The following is a 23,914-nucleotide window of genomic DNA, read 5'->3' as shown; positions in this document are numbered from 1 at the left end:
AGCACATGGGGTGATTGAAAATCTTGCTGAGCAGTGCCACAACAACAACCTCTCACTCAGTGTCAGCAAGACCAAGGAAATGGTTATTGACTTCAGGAGGAGGAAACTGAAGATCCATGAGTGAGTCCTCATCAGGGGATCTGAGGTGGAGCATGTCAGAAACTTAACATTTCAGAGGATCTGTCCTGGGTCCAACATGTAAGTGCCATTATGAAGAAAGCACTTTCGTAGAAGTTTGCGAAGATTTGGCATGTCATCTAAAACTCCTGACAAATTTCTATAGATGTGTGGTGGAGGATGTGTTGGCTGGCTGCCTGGTGTGGAAACACCAATGCCCTCAAATGGACAAGCCTACAAAAAGTAGTGGATACGGCCCAGTCCATCACGTGTAAAGTCTACAGAATGCAGTGGATACAGCACAGCCCATCACAGGTGAAGCCCTCCCCACCATTGAGCACATCTGCATGGAGTGCTGAGGCAGGACAGCAGCATCCGTCATCAAGGAACACTTCATCCAGGCATGCTCTCTCATGCTGCTGCCATCAAGAAGGAGGTACAGGCACCTCAAGACTCACACCAACAGGTTCAGGAACAGTTATTGCTCCTCAGTCATCAGGCTCTTGAACCAGAGAGGATAATTTCACTCACCCCATCTCTTGAACTGTTCCCTCAACCAATGGACTCAACTTTCAAGGACTCTTCATCTCGAGTTCTCAATATTTATTGCTTACTTATATATAATTATTATTGTTATTTCGTTTGTTTTTCTTTCTGTATTTGCCTTTGTACATTGGTTATATGTCTGTCCAGTTGGGTGAGGCTTTTTATTGATTCTATTGTGTTTCTTGTATTTACTGTGAATGCCCACAAGAAAATTCATCTCAAGGTTGTATATGGTGATGTATATGTACTTTGATAATAAATTTATCTTGAACTTTAAGTTAGAAGATGAAAGGTTCAAGAACCAATGTAAAGGCTTGAACTTAAAAATATTAGATGTGTATTCAGTTGTAGTACAGAGAGAATGCTGCATTCCTGATAGGCTTCCATTCCTTATTTGCTCCTTTAGGTTAGAAGAAAAGTTTCAATCTTGATCAGATTTTACAACTAAAACAGATTAATCACTATGTACAAATCAACTGCCATGTTTCCTTCACTACAGCAGCAACACAATACCATGAGAGATGCATTAAAGATCCTTTTCAAGTCTCAAGTCATCCAACATTGGACAGAATTAAAGAAGCTTTGTTTGAGAATTGCAATAGCAGGTAAAATGGGATGAAAGACTGGAGTACTTATCAGCTGAAATATTTCCTCCTACATTCATACCAGGCAGTCTTGATAATGGAGCTCTCATGAAATATAATGCTAATATCTGATATATTTACTTCAGAGGGAAAACTGATCCCAATAGTTCCTTACCATGTATGTACCACCTTTAAGGTTTTTCTTGTCTGTTCTCAGTGTTCTCAGACCTGGTAAGGATCCCTTGTGTTAGTTTCTGTGTGATGGTTATGAAGCGGCATTTGGGTTCTTCACTCCAGCTTGTAAGACCACTGTTCCACATGTCCTAAAGGTTTTCTGTTGCAAACAGTACTCTCCTCCTAATAATTTCAATGAATTGTTTTAAAATTTAATTTGTAATTACATGGCATATTACAGTAAAGTTATCACCAACCCTAAATCAACAAATATAATTCAAATGTATTTCATTCCTCTTTACTTTAGAATTTATTTAAATCTTCAATCCATCCAATGAAAGGGAGTAAAAATCTTTGCGTTGTAACTTCATTGCAGTGAAGAGACATGTGAGTTGAGTTTCGGCCCGAAACGTTGGCACTACCTCCTCCCATAGATGCTGTCTGGCCTGCTAAGTTCTGCCAGCATTTTGTGTTTTTATTTATTTCCAGCATCTGCAGATTCACTCGTGTTGCATGTGAGTTTAAAAGTCTAATGGCTTGTAGGAAGAAGCTGTCCTGTAGCCAGCTTTTGTGTTTGTTTGTGACTAGACTATTAGCTTGAATCTAACCTTAGAATCTAGATCACTTGATAATGCTGCAATTTTACGGAAAATTCACAGTTAAGGGTGGTTTTAAACCCAACAGGAAAACAATTTGGTGTAAATAGACTACAAATTGAAGAACTATTAACAACAATGAATGAAAGACAGGCAACCATGAAACATGTAAAATTCCATAAAAATATTCCATGCGTTTACAAATTTAATGATGTTTTTGTGCAAGTTTTATTTTAAAATGATCTTAATACTTTTCCCTAAGATTACAACAAAACATGAAAATATGACAGTTTACAATTTTCACAATTTTTTACTAAAACATCGTTGGATCTTGGATCATTGACAAAACTGTTTTTGACTTTTAACACTGTTCTCCATACACTGGAATGTTCTGTTTTAAACTGCTTTCATTCATTTGGCCTTAACTTTTTTATTTGTGAAATGTTACTTGGTGTTTTCCAGGTACATGTGTCTGTCATAAATCAGGGTGCTGTAGAGAGCTTGGTTTAGTAATCTTTTTATACACACATCTCACCTCAGTCATTTTAAGACCATAAGATATAGGAGCAATATTAGGCTATTTGGCCCATTGAATCTACTACACCATTTGATAATGGCTTACTTATTCTCACAGCATAGTGGATAATCAACCTGTCAATAATTCCTTCCATTATAAAGAACATATACCAACTTTAATGTAGTAGAAACTTCTCAAGGCATTTTGTCAGAATGTTGTTTGGCTTGATAATGAGTGGGATGCGCATGTGTTGGGAAGGACAACCAAAAACTTGGTGAGTTTTAAGCAGTATCTTAAAGTTACATGTACAACAAGCTGGAGGAACTCAGCAGGTCGGGCAGCATCCGTGGAAACGAGCAGTCAATGTTTCAGGCCGAGACCCTTTGTCAGGACTGCAGTCGATGCTGAGTTCCTCCAGCATGTTGTACGTGTTGCTTTGAACACAGCATCTGCAGTGTACTTTGTGTGTATCTTAAAGTTGTTGTGTATTCTTGAGAGGTAATTCCAGAGCTTAGTTTTGACACCTGAAGACACAGTTTCCAATGCTAAAGTACTTAAGCTTGTGATGGCAGGATCAAGGATCAACTTTATTCGCCATATACATTTACATGTACAGTATTAGAATGCTGTCTTGGTCATGGGTATAACATGCAACAAAAAAACAACATTAAACAATCATAAAAATAATTATATAAAAACAAAGTTAGGTTAAAATGAGGATATGGAATAAACTGTGCATAAATACATATTAAAAGTGGGTTTAAAGTGTTTACGATATAGTGACAGGGGATGGGGGCTAACTAAAATTGTTGATCAGATTAATTGCCTGGGGGAAGAATCTTTTAAGATGGTGTAATTTTTTGTAGTTGTTTTAATAATCCTGTTTCAGAAGGGAGCTTTTGACAAAGGGAATTTGCAGGGTGAGTAGTGTCAGAAACAGGAGACCAGAATTTGAGAAGCAAAGATATCTAGACAGGATGTCAGAAATTTGAAAGATGGGAAAAGTCAAGGATAAAGTTTAAAATAAGGATGAGAATTTTGAAAATGACTTGTGTAGTTAGGAGAGAGTGTAGGTTGGCAGCACAGTGGTAAATTGGTTTATTATTGTGATATGTACCAAAGTACAGTGAAAAACTTTTTTTGCATGGCCTCCATAAAGATCATTTCATTACAACAGTGCATTGAGATAGTACAAGGGAAAAATAATAACAGGATGAGGAATAAAGTGTAACAATTACACAAAGTGTAGTGCATAGGCAGATAATAAGGTGCTAGGCCACAAATGAAATAGATTGTGAGATCAAGAGCTTATTTTATCAAAGGGGACTATTAAATAGTCTTATAAGAGTGGAATGGAAGCCCTCCTTGAATCTGGTGTTATGTGCTCTCAGACTTTTGTATCTTCTGCTTGATGAGAAGGGGAAGAGGAGAGAATGTCTTGGATGGTGGGGTCTTAGATTTTGCTGACTGTTTTACCAAGGCAGCAAGAAGTATAGGCAGAATCCATGGAGGGGAGGCGTATTCCTGAAATGTGCTGAGCTGCCAAATCTCTGCGGTTGCCCGACCAAGCTGTGATGCATCTGGATAGGATGTGCTAGAAATCTTTAGCCTCCTGAGGAAGTGGAGGTGAGATTTTTTGGCTGTGGCATCAACAGGAATGTAATTAGTGTGAGTTAGGACCAATGCAGTAGAGTTTGAATCACATTAAGTTTGCAATGTTGTGGGAGCCTGAACAAAGTCAATTGGAAAGTAAACCAGAGGTCAACAACAGAGAAGCTGAGGAAGCAAGAGTCAAACAATATTATTGAGATGGAAATTGGCAGTCTTACTGATGTTAGAAATATGTAAAATATAATAACAGTTATAATTTCACATGGCTGCAGGGAGAGAGAAAGAGTCGAACAGCTAGGGAATAGAGTTTGGACAGGATCCAAAGATATGAAGGTGATGGATTCAGTCTTCCAATTTCTGTTTGTTCAGTGTTGGATGTTATCCAAATGTTTCTAATATTTGAGTTTAAATAAATGATTTTCTTTTAATCTAATATGGAACTTTGTTGAAAGAATTTCCATAATGCTGGTCTCTTGTTTGAAGCTTTTGTAATCAATGGATTAGCTTTGAACAAAAACACAAGAATCTCCCATGCTATCTTTATACAGACTCTGCCACTGAAGTATACTTTTAAAATTGTTTGAGGACATGAGTAGTAGAAAGAACATAGATCAGTATGACACAGGAACAGGCCCTCTAACCCACGAAGTCTGCGCTAAACACAATGCCAAATCCCTTCTGCCTGCATGTGATCCATATCCTTCCTGCATATAATGAGACAAGGTGAGGAGGTCCTAAAGACAACTGAAAAACAGGACCTCCGGGTAGTAATCTCTGAAATGTCGTCTGTGCCACGCGTCAGTGAGGATAAAAATAGAATGATTTGACAGGATGAATGCTTGGCTGAGGAACTGGTACAGAGGGCAGAGGTTCAGATTTGTGGATCATTTGGTTCTCTTCTAGGGAAGGTACCATCTGTATAAAAGGGATAGGTTACATCTGAACCCGAGGAGACCCAATATCCTTGTGGACAGGTTTGCTAGAGTTGTTCAGGAGGATTTAAACTAATTTGGTAGGGAGATAGGAACCAGAGTGATAGTGCTGAGGATGAGGGCTGATGATAGAGCAAAATTGCAGTCAACAGGATGAGTTATAATGTGATAGACAGACCCCCAAACAATAGTAAGGATGTGGTCTACAAATTACAACAGGAGATAAAAAATGCATGCCGAAGGACAATGTTACAATAGTTATGGGGGGAGGGGCACGGGAGTTTCAATATGGAGATAAGATTGGGAAAATCAGGTTAGTGCTGAATCCCAGGAGAGGGATTTCCCAGAATGCTGACGAGATAGGTTTTTAGAGCAGCTCGTAGGGCACCAGCTATTCCAGATTGGGTGCTGTGTAATGAACCAGAGTTGATTTTTGAGCTTAAAGTAAAAGAACTCTTACGGGAAAGTGATCATAATATGATCGAATTCATCCTGAAATTTGAGGAAAAGCTGAAGTCAGATTGATCAGTATTACAGTGGAGTAAAGGGAATTACAGAGGCATGAGAGAGAAGTCAGCCAAAATTGATTGGAAATAAACACAGACAAGGATTTCTGGAAGCAATTCAGAAGGAATAGGATTGATACATCTCAAAAATGAATTATTTTTAATGAGACAACTATGGCATAGGAAGTCAAAGACAGCATAAAAGCAAAAGAGAGGGTATATAAACAGCAAAAATTAGTGGGAAATTTGTGAATTGGGAAGCTTTTAAAAACCAACACAAGGCAACTAAAAAGTCATTAAGAAGGAAAAGAAGGAATACATAAGTAAGCTAGCCAATAATATTAAAGAGGATACTAAAAGTTTCTTCAGAGACATCAAGTGTAAAAGAGAGGTAAGAGTGGATATTGGACTGCTGAAAAACGATGCTGGAGAGTAGTAATGGTGGACAAACGGAATAAGTATTTTGCATCAGTATTCATAGTAGAAGACACCAGCAGTATGCTGGAAGTTTGAGAGTATCAGAGGTCAGAAGTGTGTGAAGTTGCCATTACTAGGGAGAAGGTTCTTGGGAAACTGAAAAGTCTGAAGGTAGATAAGTCACCTGGACCAGATGTTGTGCACCCCAGGGTTCTGAAAGAGGTAGCTAAAGAGATTGTGGAAGCATCAGTAATGATCTTTCAAAAATCACTAGATTCTGGAATGGTTTCAGAAGACTGGAAAACTGCAATGTCACTTCACTCTTCAAGAAGGGAGATAGACAGAAGAAAGGAAACGATAGGCCAGTTAGTCCGACCTCAGTGGTTGGTAAGATGTTGGAGTTGATTTTTTAGGATGTGGTTTCAGGATGCACGTTAAAATAGGACATAGCATGGTGTCCTCAAGAGAAAATTTTGCCTGACAAATCTGTTAGAATTCTTTGAAGAAATAACAAACAGGATGGATAAAGGAGAATCGGTAGATGTTCTATACTTGGATTTTCAGAAGGCCTTTGACAAGATGCCACAACATGAGGCTGCTTAACAAGTTGAAAATTCAAAAATCTGATGCACAAAGGGACTTGGGGGTCCTTCTGCTGGATTCATTAAAGGTTAATTTGTAGGTTGAGTCGGTGGTGAGGAAGACAAATGTCAGTATTAATTACAAGAGGATTAGAATATAAAAGCAAGGATGTAATGTTGAGGTTTTATAGAGTACATGAGGCCTCACTTGCAGTATAGTGAGCAGTTTTGGGCCCCTTATCTTAGAAAGGATGTGCTGACACTGGAGAGGTTTCAAAGGAGGTTCTTGAAAATTATTCCAGTATTGAATGGCTTTTAATGATGGCTCTCGGCCTGTATTCATTGGAATTCAGAAGAATGAGGAGTGACCTAAATTGAAACCTATATTAATTGTTGAAAGGCCTTGAGAATGGATGAGGAGAGGATGTTTCCTATGGTGGGAGAGTCTAGGACCAGAGGACACAACCTCAGAAAAGAGGGCATCCTTTTGAAACGGAGAAGAAGTGAAATTTCTTTAGCCAGAAAGTGATGAATCTGTGGAATTCGTTACCACAGGCAGCTGTGGAGGCCAAGTCTTTATGTATATTAAGGCAGAGGTTGATAGATTCTTGATCGGTCAGGGCATGAAGGGATACGGGGAGAAGGCAGAAAATTTGGGCTGAGAGGTAAGGTGGATCAGCCATGATGAAATGAAACAGACTTGTTGGGCCAAATGGTTAATTTTGTTCCTATATAATAGTTTTGTATCTGTTTACTAATAATCTCAAACACCAGTTTTGTATCAGCTTCTACCATTACCACTGACAGCCTGTTCCAGGCATCCACCACTCTCCTAAAAATAAACTTGACCCGCACATCTCCCTTAAATGACCTGCCTCCCACCCTAAAGCAGTCGTAATGTTTCTGAACTTGAACAACCACTTGTGTTCACTCTATGGATAACACCATAAGGCATAGTGTTAATGTGTGTAAGGAAAGGGTGTGGTTGCATGTGCGAATCTGTCTTTTGATTAAAGCCATCTGTATGTTCACTGGAACACACACGAAATGCTGGAGGAACTCAGCAAGCCAGGCAGCATCTATGGAAAAAAGTACAATCGATGTTTCGGGCCGAGCCCCTTTGGCAGGACTGGAGGAAAAAAAAGCTGAGGGGTAGATTTAAAAGGTGGGTGGAGAGAAACACAAGGTGACAGGTGAAACCCGAAGGGGGAGGGAGGGAGGGAGTAAAGGGCTCAGTAGCCTCCAACCTGATGACATGAACATCGATTTCTCAAACCTCCGGTAATGCCCCCCACCCCCCCTTCACCATTCCTCATCCCCTTTTCCCTCTCTCACCGTATCTCCTTCCTTTTCTTTCTTCCATGGCCTTCTGTCCTCTCTATCAGACTCCCCCTTCTCCAGCCCTGTATCTCTTTCACCAATCATCTTCCCAGCTCTTTACTTCACCCCCTCCCCTGCCAGTTTCACCTACAACCTTTTAAATCTACTCCTCAGCTTTTTTTTCCTCCAGTCCTGCCAAAGGGTCTCGGCCCGAAACGTCGACTGTACTTTTTTCCATAGATGCAGTATTTTGTGTGTGGTGCTTGGATTTGCAGTATCAGCAGATTTTCTTTTGTTTGTGTATATTGACTGATTAGGTTTTGTCTGCATATTGTGGGCAGTGTTTCGGAGATCCACAGATGCCCAGGAATTGAATCTATTTGAGACACATTTAGCTTTTAGTTCTTGGTATTGATCACTTCCACATTGTTTAGCAAACATTAGGAAATTGGCTTTCTGAGTGCAAATCACAATAGCATAGATGATGGCAACGCACAATGTGTGATTGTATACGATCCATTACCAGCCGCTCAAAGCACTTCAGTGCCACTGGGCGGTGATCATTTAGGCCAGTGACAGCTGCGGCCCACCAGAATGATTTTGACTGCTTTGAGCATCCTGTCCCCCGATATGAAGGCAGCATCCTGCTTCCTAATCCGTACAGGAACGTCTGCAGTCAGCCTTGGTTTCTGGTTTGTCCTGGCAGTGTAGTGCTGAATCACGGTAATGTCCTCAATGCACTTTCCTATATTGCCAGTCACCAATCCCGCAGATTCATCAATGTTGACATGATGATCGTAGGTAGGCGCCTCCCTGAATATTCTCCAATCTGTGCTTTCAAAGCAGTCCAGCAGCGCTGAAGTGGGACCTTCTGGCCACGTCCTGACCACCCTGTGAACTGATTTGACTTGTTTAACTAGTGATCTGTATGCAGGGTTTAGCAAAATGGACATGTGGTCTTGCATTTGAGGTGAGGATGGGGGTCAGCCTTGTTGGCTCGACAAACGTTGGTGTAAACCAGGTCTAATATATTTTCTCCTCTGGTCACAAAGTTGGCATGATAGTAGAACTTTGGCAGGACTGTTTTTAAACTGGCATAACTGAAGTCACCAATAATAATGAAGGCACCATTGGGGTGAGTGGCTTCGAGGTCACAAATGGTGCTGTCGAGCTCCTGCACTGCTTCCCCAGCACTAGTACGAGGGAAATGTAATCACAATGGCTGCGAGCTCCCTCGGTAAGTAGAAGGTCCTGCGCTTCACTATCTGTGCTGAGCAGTGGGCTGTTACTACCAAGGCATTCATACTCCAGTTCTTATTGACGTGGACACATAGACTTCCTCTGCAGGCCCTGCTGGAGATAGTATTTGTGTCCACTCAAAAGGTTAGATTAGGCCTTCTAGCTGAAGGCCGGGGTCTGGAATGGTGTCCTGGAGCCATGTTTCTGTCAGAAGTGTTCTATGTTAATTCACAGAAGAAAAAACAGATCGGCAAGAGAACATGACTTACAGGGTCCATCCAGTGTATCTCTCCACCCCTGTAACCTTTGGTCTTCATTCACTGCCGTAATTCTGGGTGTGCCTTAGCATGTGGCAGCCCTTCCACACTATTTACCACACGGATTCCGACTGTCCTCTGTGGTATAGTGATGAACCTGTGCCTCTGTGAAGCCACGTGCAGTACCAAGCATGGGGCAGGCAGGACCTGGTCGGACACACTGAACTCTGTCCCCTGCCTTTTCCTTCATCTCTAGGCCAGCAATTCACAAAATAGATGGGTTTTTTTGACAGCTTCTTGTGATACAGCAGTTTTGATTTCTGCAGGCAGTTGTCAGGAACCAAGGAAGTTTGAAGAGAGAAACCAGAAATGCTGGAATCTAGAGCAACACAGAAGGCTGGAGGAAGTCGGTGGGTCAGACAATATCTATGGAGGGAAAAGGTCAGTGGATATTCTGGCATCTGGACACGCATATAGCCTATATCAAAAGGTAAGGGAAGGAGTAAGGGATTTAATAGGCAGACTGGGGAGCAATAAATGGGAAGAGTGCCAGAAGCGGGAAGGGGATGAGGGACGTGACAAAGAGCTAAAGGTAATGGAATCTGATAGGAGAGGAAGGTGGTGTATGGAATAAAGGAGGGAGGAGGGGAGCAGCGTGTGGGTGATAAGCAGATGGAAAGGATGGAGGAGGGGTAAGAAACGGCTGGTTAGTTCAGTAGAGAGAAAAGGAATTGAAGCAGAGCAGTTTACTAGAAGTTGGAGAATTCAATATTACTGTTTCCAGGTTGTAGACTACCCGGTCAGAATATAAGGAACTATTGCAGGAGTTTGCATTTAGCTTCATCCAGACTCATGGCAGTGAAGGAGACTGAGCACACACAAGTCAATGTGGGAATGGGGAGGAGAATTCAAATAGCTGGCAACTGGGAGATCAGACTACCTCTATGGAGCAGGTTAAGACCTACAAGTATCTGGGAGTACAGTTAGACGAGAAGCTAGACTGGACTGCCAACACAGATGCCTTGTGCAGGAAGGCACAGAGTCGTTTGTACTTCCTTAGAAGGTTGACGTCATTCAATGTTTGTAGTGAGATGCTGAAGATGTTCTATAGGTCAGTTGTGGAGAGCGCCCTCTTCTTTGTGGTGGCGTGTTGGGGAGGCAGCATTAAGAAGAGGGACGCCTCACGTCTTAATAAGCTGGTAAGGAAGGCGGGCTCTGTCGTGGGCAAAGTACTGGAGAGTATAATATCGGTAGCAGAGCGAAGGGCGCTGAGTAGGCTACGGTCAATTATGGAAAACCCTGAACATCCTCTACATAGCACCATCCAGAGACAGAGAAGCAGTTTCAGCGACAGGTTGCTATCGATGCAATGCTCCTCAGACAGGATGAAGAGATCAATACTCCCCAATGCCATTCGGCTTTACAATTCAACCGCCAGGAGTAAGATATGTTAAAGTGCCGGGGTTAGGACTCAATGTATTTAAGTAAACTACTTAAGAACTTTTTAAAAGCTATTATTAATGCTTTTTGAGAGGGTGATTTTAGATGCATATCATATTTTTACTGAGTTAAGTATTGTATGTAATTAGTTTTGCTACAATAAGTGTATGGAACAATGGAAATAATGTTGAATTTCCCCATGGGGATGAATAAAGTATCTATCTATCTATCTATCTATCTATCTATCTATCTATCTATCTATCTATCTATCTATCTATCTATCAGTACAGCACAGGAACAGGCCCTTCAGCCCACAATGTTATACTGAACCAATTAAATTAGTAATTAAATGGCTGGCTAACCTTACCTCTTATGTCTACACAATATCCATATCCTTCCATTTTCCTCATTCGTGTGCCTGTCCAAATCGTCTTTTAAAAGTCCCAAATGTTGCCTCAACCACCAACCCAGGCAATGCACTCCAGGCGCCCACCAGTTCTTGTTACAACTTGCCCCTCTCGTGGCCTTTAAAATGACCCCCTCTCACCTTAAATGTATACTGTCTGGTATTAGACATTTCAACTCTGGGAATAAGATACTGTCTACTCTTTACATGCCTCTAATAATCTTATAAACATCTATCAGATCTCCTCTCAGCCTCTGACACATCAGGAAAAAAAACAACTCCAGTTTGCCCAGCCTCTCGTTATAGTGCACGCCCTCTAATCCAGGCAGCATTCTAGTAAACCTCTCTTCCACCCTCTCCAAAGCGTATAATGGGGCAAGCAGAACTGTATGCAATACTCCAGATGCAGCCTAACTGCAGTTTTCTAAAGTTGCAACATAACATCCTGAACTCAGTGCCTTAACTAATAAAGGCAAACATGCCACCTGTCTTCTTAACCACCCTATCAGCCTGTGTATCCACTTTCAGGGAGCAATGAACTTGGACCCCAAGATCCTTCTGTTCATCGACACTGTTTAGGGTCTTGTCCTTAACAGTGTACTGTCTCTTTATATTTGACCTACCATGGTGTAACATTTCACATATAGCTGGGTTAAACTCCATCTGCTACTTCTCCATCCATATCTGCAACTGATCTATATTCTGCTGCATCCTCTGTTAGTCTTCTACGCAATCCACAATACCACCAATCTTTGTATCATCTGCAAACTTACCATCTAAGTTTTCATCCAGGTCATGTATATAGTACATTACAAACAGCAGAGGCCGCAGTACAGATAACTGCAGAACACCACCAAATCAGACCTCCAGCTAGAATAAGTCCTTTTGACCACTACCCTGTCTTCTAGGGGCAAGCCTTGTCTTCTTTGTCTTCTATGGGCAAGCCAGTTCTGAATGCAAATGGCCAATTCACCATGGATCCCATTCATCTTAATCTTCTGGATGAACCTGCCTGAGGGACTTGTCAAAGAGCTTACTAAAATCCATGTAGATAACATCCATAGTTCAACCTTCATCAATCACCCCCGTCACCTCATAAAAAATGTCAATGAAGTTAGTAAGACGCAACTTGCCCTGCACAATGCAATGCTGGCTCTCCCTAATTAATGCTATAGCTTTTCTATCCCTATGAATTCTCCCCAGTAGCTTCCCTACAGCTGACACGAGAGTCACCTTTCTATAGTTTCCAGATTATTCCTGGTTCCCTTCTTGAAAAATGGAACAAAATTAGCTACTCAGAAGTCCTCTGGGAGGACTGGGTTATGCTAACCCAGTTTTGAAGCAGTCATGATTTTTGAAAGCTGAAGATCACTGATGAGTCCAAACCTTTTGGAGGTTGGGGTGGGACTGGTTGGTGGTTGAAACACTAGTGACAGGGACCAACTATCATGACTAAAGGATTCCACCATATGTGGAACTGATGACTGGAGTATTTATTTCCTAAAATAGTATTTATATAAAATGAAACAATGTGCCAGCCATTTATCATAGAAGAGCAGTTGTGTAAAACTTGCATAAGCATTTCTTAGGAGTGGTAATTCATTATTCTTCAACATTTGTCAAAAATAAAACAGAACCTACAGGAACACGCAAATGGCTAGAAAGACACAAGTGATTCTGCGGATGCTAGAAAGCTTTGAGCAACACACATAAAATGCTGGAGGAACTCAGTGGGTCAGGCAGCATCTAGGGAGAGAAATGCACAGTCAATATTTTGGGGCGAGACCCTTAATCAGAATGCTGCCTGACCTGTTTAAAATTTAAAATGTATTGACAAAGATAATGTTGTGTGTGGCATATGTTTAAGGCATGTTGCTCAGCAGCCTAGAAATTTAAATCTTGGCATTCCTAAATCAGATGAAGGTGAGATTAGATTTTTTTGTACCAATACTTCCCTATATTAAATAGCCCACTGATATTCACTGTTCATTTGTTTGTGAAGGAAGGGCAATGGTAGATTGCTAGCTCTGATGGAAACATAACCACAGCGTGGTCAGTGCTGATGCCTTCAGGAAAGGCGCAGACAAAAAAAAAAGAAAGGAAAATGAAGAATAATTCATTCATCATAATCATCCTTGAAGGTGTCCTGTCTTAAGCTAATGAAACATATCATCAAGAGAAGATGGGGCTTATAGGTCATTAGGCCGAGGTGGGGGATTGCACAGGGAAATTAAATAATTAATGAGTAACAAACAATCTGCTGGAAAAACTCAACAGGTCGAGCAGCATTTATGAGAGGAAGAAATTGTTGACATTAGAGAATTAATTATGTGATTGTACTTTCAGAATCAGTGGAGGTCGGACCATTCCTTGTATTCTGAAGTCATTAGAGAACCTGCTGGGTTTTTAGACCAATTGTTGAAAGGGTTATTTCTTTCTGTGCTAACCTAGAAGCTATCATTAGTTTAATTTAAAATCTGCTGTGGTGGGATTTTAACTTGTTAAAATTACTATGTTCATCCTTCATTGAGAGAAACCAGCAGAGGCAATAAATGAACACTACACTTTTTAATATTCAGACAAGTTGATGTTAAAAAAAAACTTAAAATGGAATAGATGTTAAGTGTAACATAGAAGTTCACATTTTTTGTGTGTATATTAACAGCAGTGAAAATAGACACCCTTTAGAGAAGTCACTATAAACCAGAAAAGTCATTCTGTACAAATGTGGTTTGAATTTAATTGACTTTATTGCTTACATCCTACATATACATGAAGAGTATAAATCTTTACATCTCCGTCTAAATGTGCAATGCGCAATTTATAGTAATTTATAATAAATATAATGTACGACAGGATAGTCAATATAACATAGAAATACAGTTGTGTCAGCATGAATTAAGCTGTCTGATGGCCTGGTGGTAGAAGCTGTCCTGGAGCCTGTTGTTCCTGGCTTTTATGCTGCGGTACCATTTTCCAGATGGTAGCAGCTTAATCTGTTGATCTGAGAGTGAAGTACATCCTCTGAGTTAATCCACAATTACTACACTGCTTAGTACACTCAGAACAGGCATCTGGAAGTGAAATGCTTTTCTAGACACAGAGAAAAATATCTTTGCCTTTTGCCAGAACCCAAAATACATGCAAATTTTAAAAAAGTAGACATTGTATGACAATTCTCAATACAAACCTACGGGTCATGTAAGATCACTCATTTGTCCAGATGGTACAGTATGTGTCAATTCTGTGCCATGTCTAATATTCTCTGCTGACGCTTTCAATGAAAGGGATCATTCTTCTTACCCTTACACTGAGGGTGGAAACTCACAGTGACTGAGAACTGGATTATTTCACAAAATGTTGACTGCTCTATCTATAATCCCTGAAAGGAAAACAAAGGGCATTTGTGTAGAATTTTCTCTACAAGTAAAAATTTGCACAATGACCTCTTTGAAAAGGATGTCTGTGAGAGCAATTGCATATCATGTAATTTAACATTGCAAAGGCAGGATGCCAGACTGCAATAAAACACTGATCTAGGATTATTTTTATATACTGGATACTATCATGAAAACTTACTTATGTACATGAGATCTCTTCCAAAATTATTTTCTTTTCTTTGTCAATGCTATTTTGAAAACATTGACTCTATAAGTTATACTCAACTAGTCTTATGATCCTAATTAAACAAGAGAGAATTAACCTATGAGAACTAATAGGTTAAAATAACTATTGGGAACAAGTTTCACCCTGCACTAGCTTCTGACTCCCTGACCCTCCGCTAGTTCCCCTACACCAACCCTTTCATCTGCCCAGTAAAACTTGAACAGCTTCTATTTTAATTCTCACTTCCTGTGAATCAAAGGTATAGCCGTGGCCCTGACTATGTGGAACAGTCCTTGATCCAAACCTCCACTGGTATCATTGCCCCACCTTTTCTCCATTATATCAACAACTGCATTTGTGCTGCTTCCTGCAATTCATTACTAACTTCCACTCTACTCTCAGATTAACCTGGTACATTTCTGACACTTCTCTGCCTTTTCTTGATCTCTCTGTTCCCATCTCAGGAGATAAAATGACACTGACATTTACTATAAGATCACTTACTCCCACAGCTACTGTCTCCAGTAAGTATAGATGGCAGTCCACGATCTGCGCTTGGTGTCTTTGCTGATTTTGTTCATTTACGGTCAATCAGAAGAACAGCAGGGTACACTGGATAAACTCCTCCCTCGATATCTATTAGGAACTAATATGCATTTTTATAGTACTGGTGTTAGCAGTGTTATAATTTGTTCTGTATTTCATTTAAATACAATATTTGTTATTAAGTTAAATGGTAGTTTGTCTTTTTTATACCCTTTTAACTATTTCCATGAAACTTTGGCTAATTGGGGCAGCCAATTAGTTATGAGACCACTGACGCCATGCAGAAAATATCTGAAGAGTATTGATAATGGCTGGGGCCACCCATCTTGTAAAGACCGTGCCCAGAAGAAGGCAATGGCAAACCATTTCTGTAGAAAAAATTGCCAAGAACAATCATGGCCAAAACCATGATCACCCACATCATACGACACAGCACAAAATGACTGAATGAATGAATTGTAATGTACAGCTGCCGCAAAACAACAATTATCATGACATATGCCAGTGATGTTAAATGTGATTCTGATTCTGCATCAGGTAAGAGCTACAGAAGCCTGAAGTCTCACACTACCAGGTTCAGGAATTTCTCTTCGACCACTCAGTTCTTGGACCACCTGGCACAAGACTAGTCACTAAGAATATACCATTACTATAAAACTGATCACTTTGCACTAAAATGGATCATTTTTGTTCCAATTGTGTATAATTTATGTTTAATATATGCTGATTGCTTATTTTCGGTTCATTGTTTAATGTTGAATGTTGCTTATCTGACCTATGCACCTGTAAAGCTGCCACAGATAAAGTTTTTCATCATACATGTATACACATATAACAATAAACTTGACTTTGACTGGACTTGACCTTGTGATCTAGCACAAATTGCTGTAGGAACTCAGCAGGCCAGGCAGCATTTATAGAAAAGAGTACAATCAACATTTCAGGCTGAGACTCTTCATCAAGACTGGGAGTGGATAGGTCAGGGTGATGAAATGCTGATGAAGGGTCTCGGCCTGAAATGTCAACTGTACTCATTTCCATAGATGCTGCCTGGCCTGCTGAGTTCCTTGGATTTCCAGCATCTGTAGATTTTCTCTTGTGATCCAACTTGTCAAGTTATTTTGTCTGATGGTGATTACTTAGCTCGTAGCTATTCTGAAAAGTTCTGAGGAGAGAATCCAACCAGGTGTATTACAACCTTATGAATTTAACAGTATTCACATTATTTTTATATAATACACATTTCCAGTATTTTTAGTTTTAATTTGGGATTTCCAATATCCACAATATTTCAGTTGATCTTTCTACTCCCATTTACACCTTTAGATGATACCCTGTTGCTCCATCATCTCTTCAGTCAGTTAATCTCATAGGACAATACAGCATTGAAACAGATCCTGTGGTCCATCAATTATCCATATATCATGTCTTTTACTCTTAACAATCCTTCTTCCATGTTTTCTTCATCTCTATTTTCTGTATACCCTGCTTCTCCAACCAGCTGCGAACATTAATTTTTACGCTAACAATTGAAGTTACCAACTGGTGTGTGTTTGGGATGCCTCATTGAAGGAATCAATGATGAATTGACATTGAGATAGGAAGTAGGAGGACTAGGCCACCTTGCCTCTCAAGCTTGCACCACTATTTAAAAAGATCCTGGCTTCTTTGATTCTCACCTCTTCTTTGCAACCCCACCTAGCCCCAGTAACATTCTAGAGCATTTTGACTGGTCGCATTAAATTCTGGTGTGAAGGTGACAATGCACTGGATCGGAAAAAGCTGCAGAGGATTGTAAACTCATTCAGCTCTGTCAAGGGCACTAGACTCCCCACCACCAAGGATATCTTCAATAGTTGATGCCTCAAGAAAGCAGCATCCATCATTAAGGACTCACACCATCTGAGACATGCACTTTTCTCATCGCTACATCAGAGAGGAGGTTCAGGAACCTGAAAACACACACTCAATGTTTTATGAGCATTTTCTTCCCCTCCACCATCAGATTTCTGAATGGATAATAAACCTATGTACAGTATCTCAATTATTACTCTCTTTTGGCACTACTTATTTAATTTTTATATTTCCTATAACTTACAGTATTTTTATGTATTGTACTGTAGTGCTGCCACAAAACAACATAATTCACAAACTTTAGAAGACTCTCCTTCTAAAACACTTTGAGGAAATGTTCTAAAGATTCATGACATGTTGGCTGTATTTTGTAACCTTGGTTCTTGAGTAGAAGTGAAATATATTGAAAACCTTCCCATTTGTCCTGTAGATTAATTCTATTCCAGTAAGAACCTTGTTGGAAGTGAACTGCAGCGAGATTCATTGAGAAGACTGTTAGGATAATGTCACAGCTTTATTCAACAGCAATATGCACTGGGATTTATCTGTCATGGATCTCTTGGCTAAGATCACGGCTTGCATGTCATCACTTAGCAAAAGTAGTATGAAGATGAATTTCTGCAGGCATGCAAGTTGAGTACTATACTCAAAGTATGAAGTGTGCCTAACTGATAGTCTTTGTGAGGTTGTGAAAGGCCAGACATTGTCATTAATATTGCTCTCTCTGGTTCTCTCAGAATTGATGTGGATGCTATCTTTTTGCTTCTAGATGGAGAAAAGCCACCCAGATATTTAGGAAGCATGTCTTAAAACACTTGGAAATTGTAGTTGAAGAAGACATAATTAATTTCCCCATGGCAGAGAGCAAAGAGACCACTCTGAACTTGTAATTGAAGTTTCTTCTCTGCCTCATCGTAGAAATGCAACATCATTGTCACTGCTCCCAAGACCTTGTTCTTTCTCAGTTGTAACATGATTTTTTCCAATATGTTGAATAGTTGACCATGGAATGCAGTCAAGGACAGTCATGTCAAAGACTGTGCAACCTTTAGAGTATCCTGCACAAGGACTCCCAAGTCCCTTTGCATCTCTGCATTTTGAATTCTCTCCCCATCTAAATAATAGTCTGCCCATTTATTTCTTCCACCAAAGTGCATGACCATACACTTTCCAACATTGCATTTCATTTGTCACTTCTTTGCCCATCCCCCTAAACTATCTAAGCCTATCTGCAGGCACTCTGTTTCCTCAACATTACCCACTCCTCCACCTATCTTTGTATCATCGGCAAATTTAGCCACAAATCCATTAATCCCATAGTCCAAATTATTGACATACAACATAAAAAGCAGCGGACCCAACACCAACCCCTGTGGGACCCCACTGGTAACTGGCAGCCAGCCATAATAGGATCCCTTTATTCCCACTCTCTATTTCCTACTGATCAGCCAATGTTCCACCCATGCTAGTAACTTCCCTGTAATTCCATGGGCTCTTATCTTGCTAAGCAGCCTCATGTGCGGCACCTTGTCAAAGCCCTTCTGAAAATCCAAGTACAGCACATCTACTGTATCTCCTTTGTCTACCCTGCTTGTAATTTCCTCAAAAAATTGCAGTAGGTTTGTAAGGCACGATTTTCCTTTCAGGAAACCATGCTGGCTTTGGCCTATCTTGTCATGTGCCTCCAGGTACACTGTAATTTCATCGTTAACAATCGATTCCAACAACTTCCCAACCACTGATGTCAGGCTAACAGGTCTATAGTTTCCTTTCTACTGCCCCCCACCCTTCTTAAATAGTGGTGTAACATTTGCAGATTTCCAGACATCTGGTACAACGCCAGAATCTAATGACTCTTGAAAGATCATTGTTAATGCCTCCACAATCTCTCCAGCTACTTCTTTCAGAACCCAAGAATGCATTGTCAGGTTGAGATTTATCCACCCTCAGACCATTGAGCTTCCTGAGCACCCTCTCAGTCATAATTTTCACTGCACATACTTCACTTCCCTGACACTCTTGAATATCTGGTATACTGCAGATGTCTTCCACTGTGAAGACTGATGCAAAATATGCATTTAGTTCTTCTGCCTTCTCTGCGTCTCTCATTACAGTACCTCCAGCGTTATTTTCTATTGGTCCTATATCTACCCTCAACTCTCTTTTACTCTTTATACACTTAAAAAAGCTTTTAGTATCTTTTTGATATTAGTCACCAGCTTCCTTTCATAATTCATCTTTTCTTTCCTAATGACATTCTTAGTTTCCTTCTGCAAGTTTTTAAAAGCTCTCCAATCCCCTATCTTCCCACTAGCTTTGACTTCCTTGTATGTCCTTTCTTTTGCTTTTACTTTGGCCCTGACTTCACTTGTCAGCCACGGTAGTGTCCTTCTTCCATTTGGAATATATTTGTCTTTCATTTCCCTCACTTTTCATAGAAAGTCCAGCCATTGCTGCTCTGCTGTCCTTCCTGCTAGTGTCCCTTTCCAGTCAACCTTGGCCAGTTCCCTCTCATGCCATTGTAATTTCCTTTATTCCACTGAAATACCAACAAGATTGGAATTTAGTTTCTCCTTCTCAAATTTCAAAGTGAACTCAATCATATTGTGATCACTGTTCCCTAAGGGTTCCTTAACCTTAAGCCCTCTTATCACCTCCAGATCATTGCACAACACCCCACCCAACCCAGCACAGCTGATCCCCTAGTGGCTCAACAACAAGCTGTTCTAAAAAGCCATCCCTTAAACATTTTACAAATTCTCTCTCTTAAAGTCCAATACTGGCCTGGTTTTCCCAATCCACTTTCATGTTAAAATGATTATCATGACATTGCCCTTTTGAAATGCCTTTTCTATCTCCTGCTGTAATTTGTAATCCACATCCCGGCTGCTGTTTGGAGGCCTGTACACAACTGCCATTAGGGTCCTTTTACCCTTGCCATTTCTTAACTTAACCCATTGAGACTCTACACCTTCTGATCCTATGTCATCCCTTTCTAATGATTTAATATTATTCCTTATACACATGATCATACCACCCCCTCTGCCTGTTAACCTATCTTTTCCATACACCGTATATCCTTGGACATTCATTCAGCTTCTAATGGCAGCCATCGTTTAGCCAAATTTCAGAGATGGCCACAACGTCATACTTGCCAATCTGTAGCTGAATTTCAAGATCGTCAATCTTATTTCTTATGCTGCGTGCATTCAAATATAACACTTCCAGTCCAGTATTTGTTGCTTTCTGTTTTAGCTGAACCAGGGCTCTATTGCCCTCATCCCACTGGCTGTGATTATACCTCATCTCCCACCTGTCCTATCATCTCTGTCACACGCTATCTTTGATTTATTTCTGTTTCCCCCTTCCACAGCCCTATGTATTAAGACAATGGGGAGGGGGAAGGGCTGTGAGATTAGTGCAGGAAAGTGGCGCCTAGACAAAGCATCAGCTATAAACTTATTGAACGGTGGAGCAAATATGCAGAGTCTTGACTTGAAAGGCCAGCCACCCTTCTGCCTACACATATTCTGTCTGATTCATTAAGTACCTCCAGCAGTTTGTTTTTTTGTCCAAGATACCAGCATGACCCGATTCTTGTGCGGCAAGGAAACTTGATTCTGCTTCTATTTCTTCTGCACTTCTGTTTAAAGTGTTTCTTCCAGTAAAGATTTATTGCTTGTCTGCTCCAATGAGTAGAGTCTCATTATAGCCTTGCCTTTAACCTGTTTGTACTGTATTTTCTGTAACTGTAACTTTATATTCTGCATTTTGTCATCGCTGTCCCTTGTTCTACCGGCTGGCTTGCAAAGCGATGTTTTTCACTGCACCTTGGTATATGTGAGAATAATATACCTTTTGAAATCTCAAAGACTCACACTAATTTCTAGATGCACAGTGGAAAGCATTCCGTCTGGTCGCATCATCGCCTAGTATGGAGGCTCCAATATACAGGATTGAAAGAGGCTGCAGAGGGTCGTGCACACGGACAGCTCCCTCAGGACACAACCCTCCCCACCATCGAAGATCTCAAGAAGACGGCATCCATATTAAGCGTCCTCACCACCTGCAACATGCCCTCTACTCATCACTATCATCACAAAAGAGGTACACCCACATTCACTGTTTAAGGAGCAGCTTCTTCCCTTGGCCGTCAGATTTCGGAACCTATGAGTGCTATCTCGCTATTCTTCTCTTGCATTATTTATTTTGTAATTTATAGTAATTTTAATGTGATGAACTATACTATTCCGAAAGCAACACATTTCATGAAATACATTTGTTAGTGGTAATAAATCTGAACCTGTCGGGTAGCAGGGTGGAACCGTCATTGTTTGGGCAATGATCTGAACAGCACTGAAGGATGCAGTGGATTTGATATTTAAGGAGAAGGTGCTGGTTCTTGGGGTGTTCTCTACCCAGGAAAGCAGCTCAGGACCGCGAAGCGTGGCGATGCTCCCCAGTGCAGCGGCGACGCGCGGCCTCTCCCGGCCCGAGTCCCGTGGGGCGTCGGGCTGCCGCGCCTGCGCGCTGATGCCGAGTGCGTGAAGCCCCGCCTCCCGCCGGGCCCAAGCCGCCGCGAAGTGGACGAGGTGGGTGGTGTGTCGGCTCCGCGGGAGATGGGCGACGCAGCCCCCAGGAAGGGGTTGCTATTAAATTAGGTGAGGCGCCGGGGTTAAATGTTTGGGAAGGGGAAGGAATGAGATTAAACAATGGCGCGGAGATCTCCTGTGTGGAGCAGAGGATGAGGCCTGGCGGGGAGGGTCGCACGGACACTGGCTCCGTTTTCACGAAGAGCAGTTGGGTGTGGGGTCGGGAAGAGCCCTTGTATGGACGCCACCGGCAGCGTGGCTGCAGCTGGATTTCTCCCTCACACGCCTCGGCACAGCTTCACATCACTAAACGATTCGAATTGAGTCGCTTGGCTCCGTGTGGCCTCTTCACTATCATACACCCAAAGTCCCATTAAAGATCTATACAACCACTTCCATCATCATTCTCCCCAGCCAAGAGATGTGCCACCCCCTCCCTCGCGCGACTCTCCCACCCCCGGATATCCCTCCCTCCGCGTGACCACACCCCCCCCCGGTATCCCTCCCCCCGCGCGACCCCACTCCCCCTCTCCCCCCCCCGGGTATCCCTCCCTCCGCGTGACCTCCCCCCCCCCCCCGGTATCCCTCCCCCCGCGCGACCCCACTCCCCGGTATCCCTCCCCCCGCGCGACCCCACTCCCCCTCTTCCCCCCCCCGGTATCCCTCCCCCCGCGCGACCCCACTCCCCCTCTCCCCCCCCGGGTATCCCTCCCCCCGCGCGACCCCACTCCCCCTCTCCCCCCCCCGGGTATCCCTCCCTCCGCGTGACCTCCCCCCCCCCCCGGTATCCCTCCCCCCGCGCGACCCCACTCCCCCTCTTCCCCCCCCCCCCGGTATCCCTCCCCCCGCGCGACCCCACTCCCCCTCTCCCCTCCCCCCGCGCGACCCCACTCCCCCTCTCCCCTCCCCCCGCGCGACCCCACTCCCCCTCTCCCCCCCCCCGGTATCCCTCCCCCCGCGCGACCCCACTCCCCCTCTCCCCTCCCCCCGCGCGACCCCACTCCCCCTCTCCCCCCCCCCGGTATCCCTCCCCCCGCGCGACCCCACTCCCCGGTATCCCTCCCCCCGCGCGACCCCACTCCCCTCCCCCGGCGATGTGCCACCCCCTCCCTCCGTGCGACCCCCGCCCCGTATCCCTCCCCCCGCGTGACCCCACTCCCCGGTATCCCTCCCCCGGCACGACCCCACTCCCCGGTCCCCCCTCACGAACCCCACCCGGTCTCCCATCCCCCATGCAACTCCACTCTGTCCCCCCTCCGCGCATTCCAGCCTATCCCGCCCCACCTCCATGCGACTCAATCGGTCCCCCTCCCTCCACGTCCCCCCCCCCCCCCGTTTTCCCTTTATCTCTATGCATCCCCCATTCCTCTCCATGTGACTCACCCTCTCCCTCCACGTGACCACCGGCTCCCCCACCCCCGCAAAACGCCCCGGCTCCCTCCCTCCGCACGACCCCCCCTCTGCCACTGGTCTCCCTTTCCGCCACGCGACCCTCAAAACGGTTCAGCCTACCCCTGAACGACTACCCTTGTCCCCCCTCCCTCCGTGCGACCCTCCCCTGTACCCATCCCACTACGTGACCCCCATCTTTTATTCCCCTACCCTCCGCATGTATCTTCCGTTTTCCCCCCTTGTGTGATCACTGTCCAGTCCCACTCCCTCCATGCAGCCTCCCCCAGTCGTCCCCTTGCGTGACCCCCACCGTCCCCTCTTTCCGCCAGTCTCTCTCCCTCCACGTGACCCCTTGCCCCCGGTCCTCCCTCCCTCCACATGACACCCCTCCTGGTCCCCCCTTCACGCGACCCCCTCCCCGGTCATTATCCCTCTGCGCGATTGCCCCCAGTCCACCCTCCGCCTCTCTCCATTCGTGACCACCCCACCCGTACCCTCCCCCGCGTGACCCCTTTCCACACTGCTGGCCCTTCCCTCCGTGCGACCCCCACCATTCCCTCACCCCTCCAAGCAAACCAATCCTGGTCCGTCCTCCCTCTGCGAGACCCCCCCCCCTCCTTCACCGTGATCCCCTAGTTATCCTTGAGAAGGTGCTGGTGAATTTCTGCCTTCAACCTGTAT

General features: G+C 43.1%; 1 protein-coding gene across 2 annotated transcripts in view; it reads left to right on the top strand.

Annotated features, from left to right (window-relative positions):
* The first annotated feature begins 21,758 nt into the window (after positions 1–21,758).
* Positions 21,759–23,914, top strand: part of ralbp1 (ralA binding protein 1) — a 56,350-nt gene continuing 54,194 nt past the window's right edge. The window contains exon 1 of one of the 2 annotated variants that reach the window (XM_073047281.1): positions 21,759–21,910. The gene's annotated coding sequence lies outside the window, so the exon portion shown is untranslated. The remainder of the gene's footprint in view (positions 21,911–23,914) is intronic. The other variant, XM_073047301.1, reaches the window with a different exon arrangement.

Source organism: Hemitrygon akajei, chromosome 1 (genome assembly GCF_048418815.1).
Source record: "Hemitrygon akajei chromosome 1, sHemAka1.3, whole genome shotgun sequence".
Classification (NCBI taxonomy): Eukaryota; Metazoa; Chordata; class Chondrichthyes; order Myliobatiformes; family Dasyatidae; genus Hemitrygon; species Hemitrygon akajei.
Note: the sequence above shows the minus strand (reverse complement) of the source record. Positions and strands in the feature narration are given on the sequence as shown.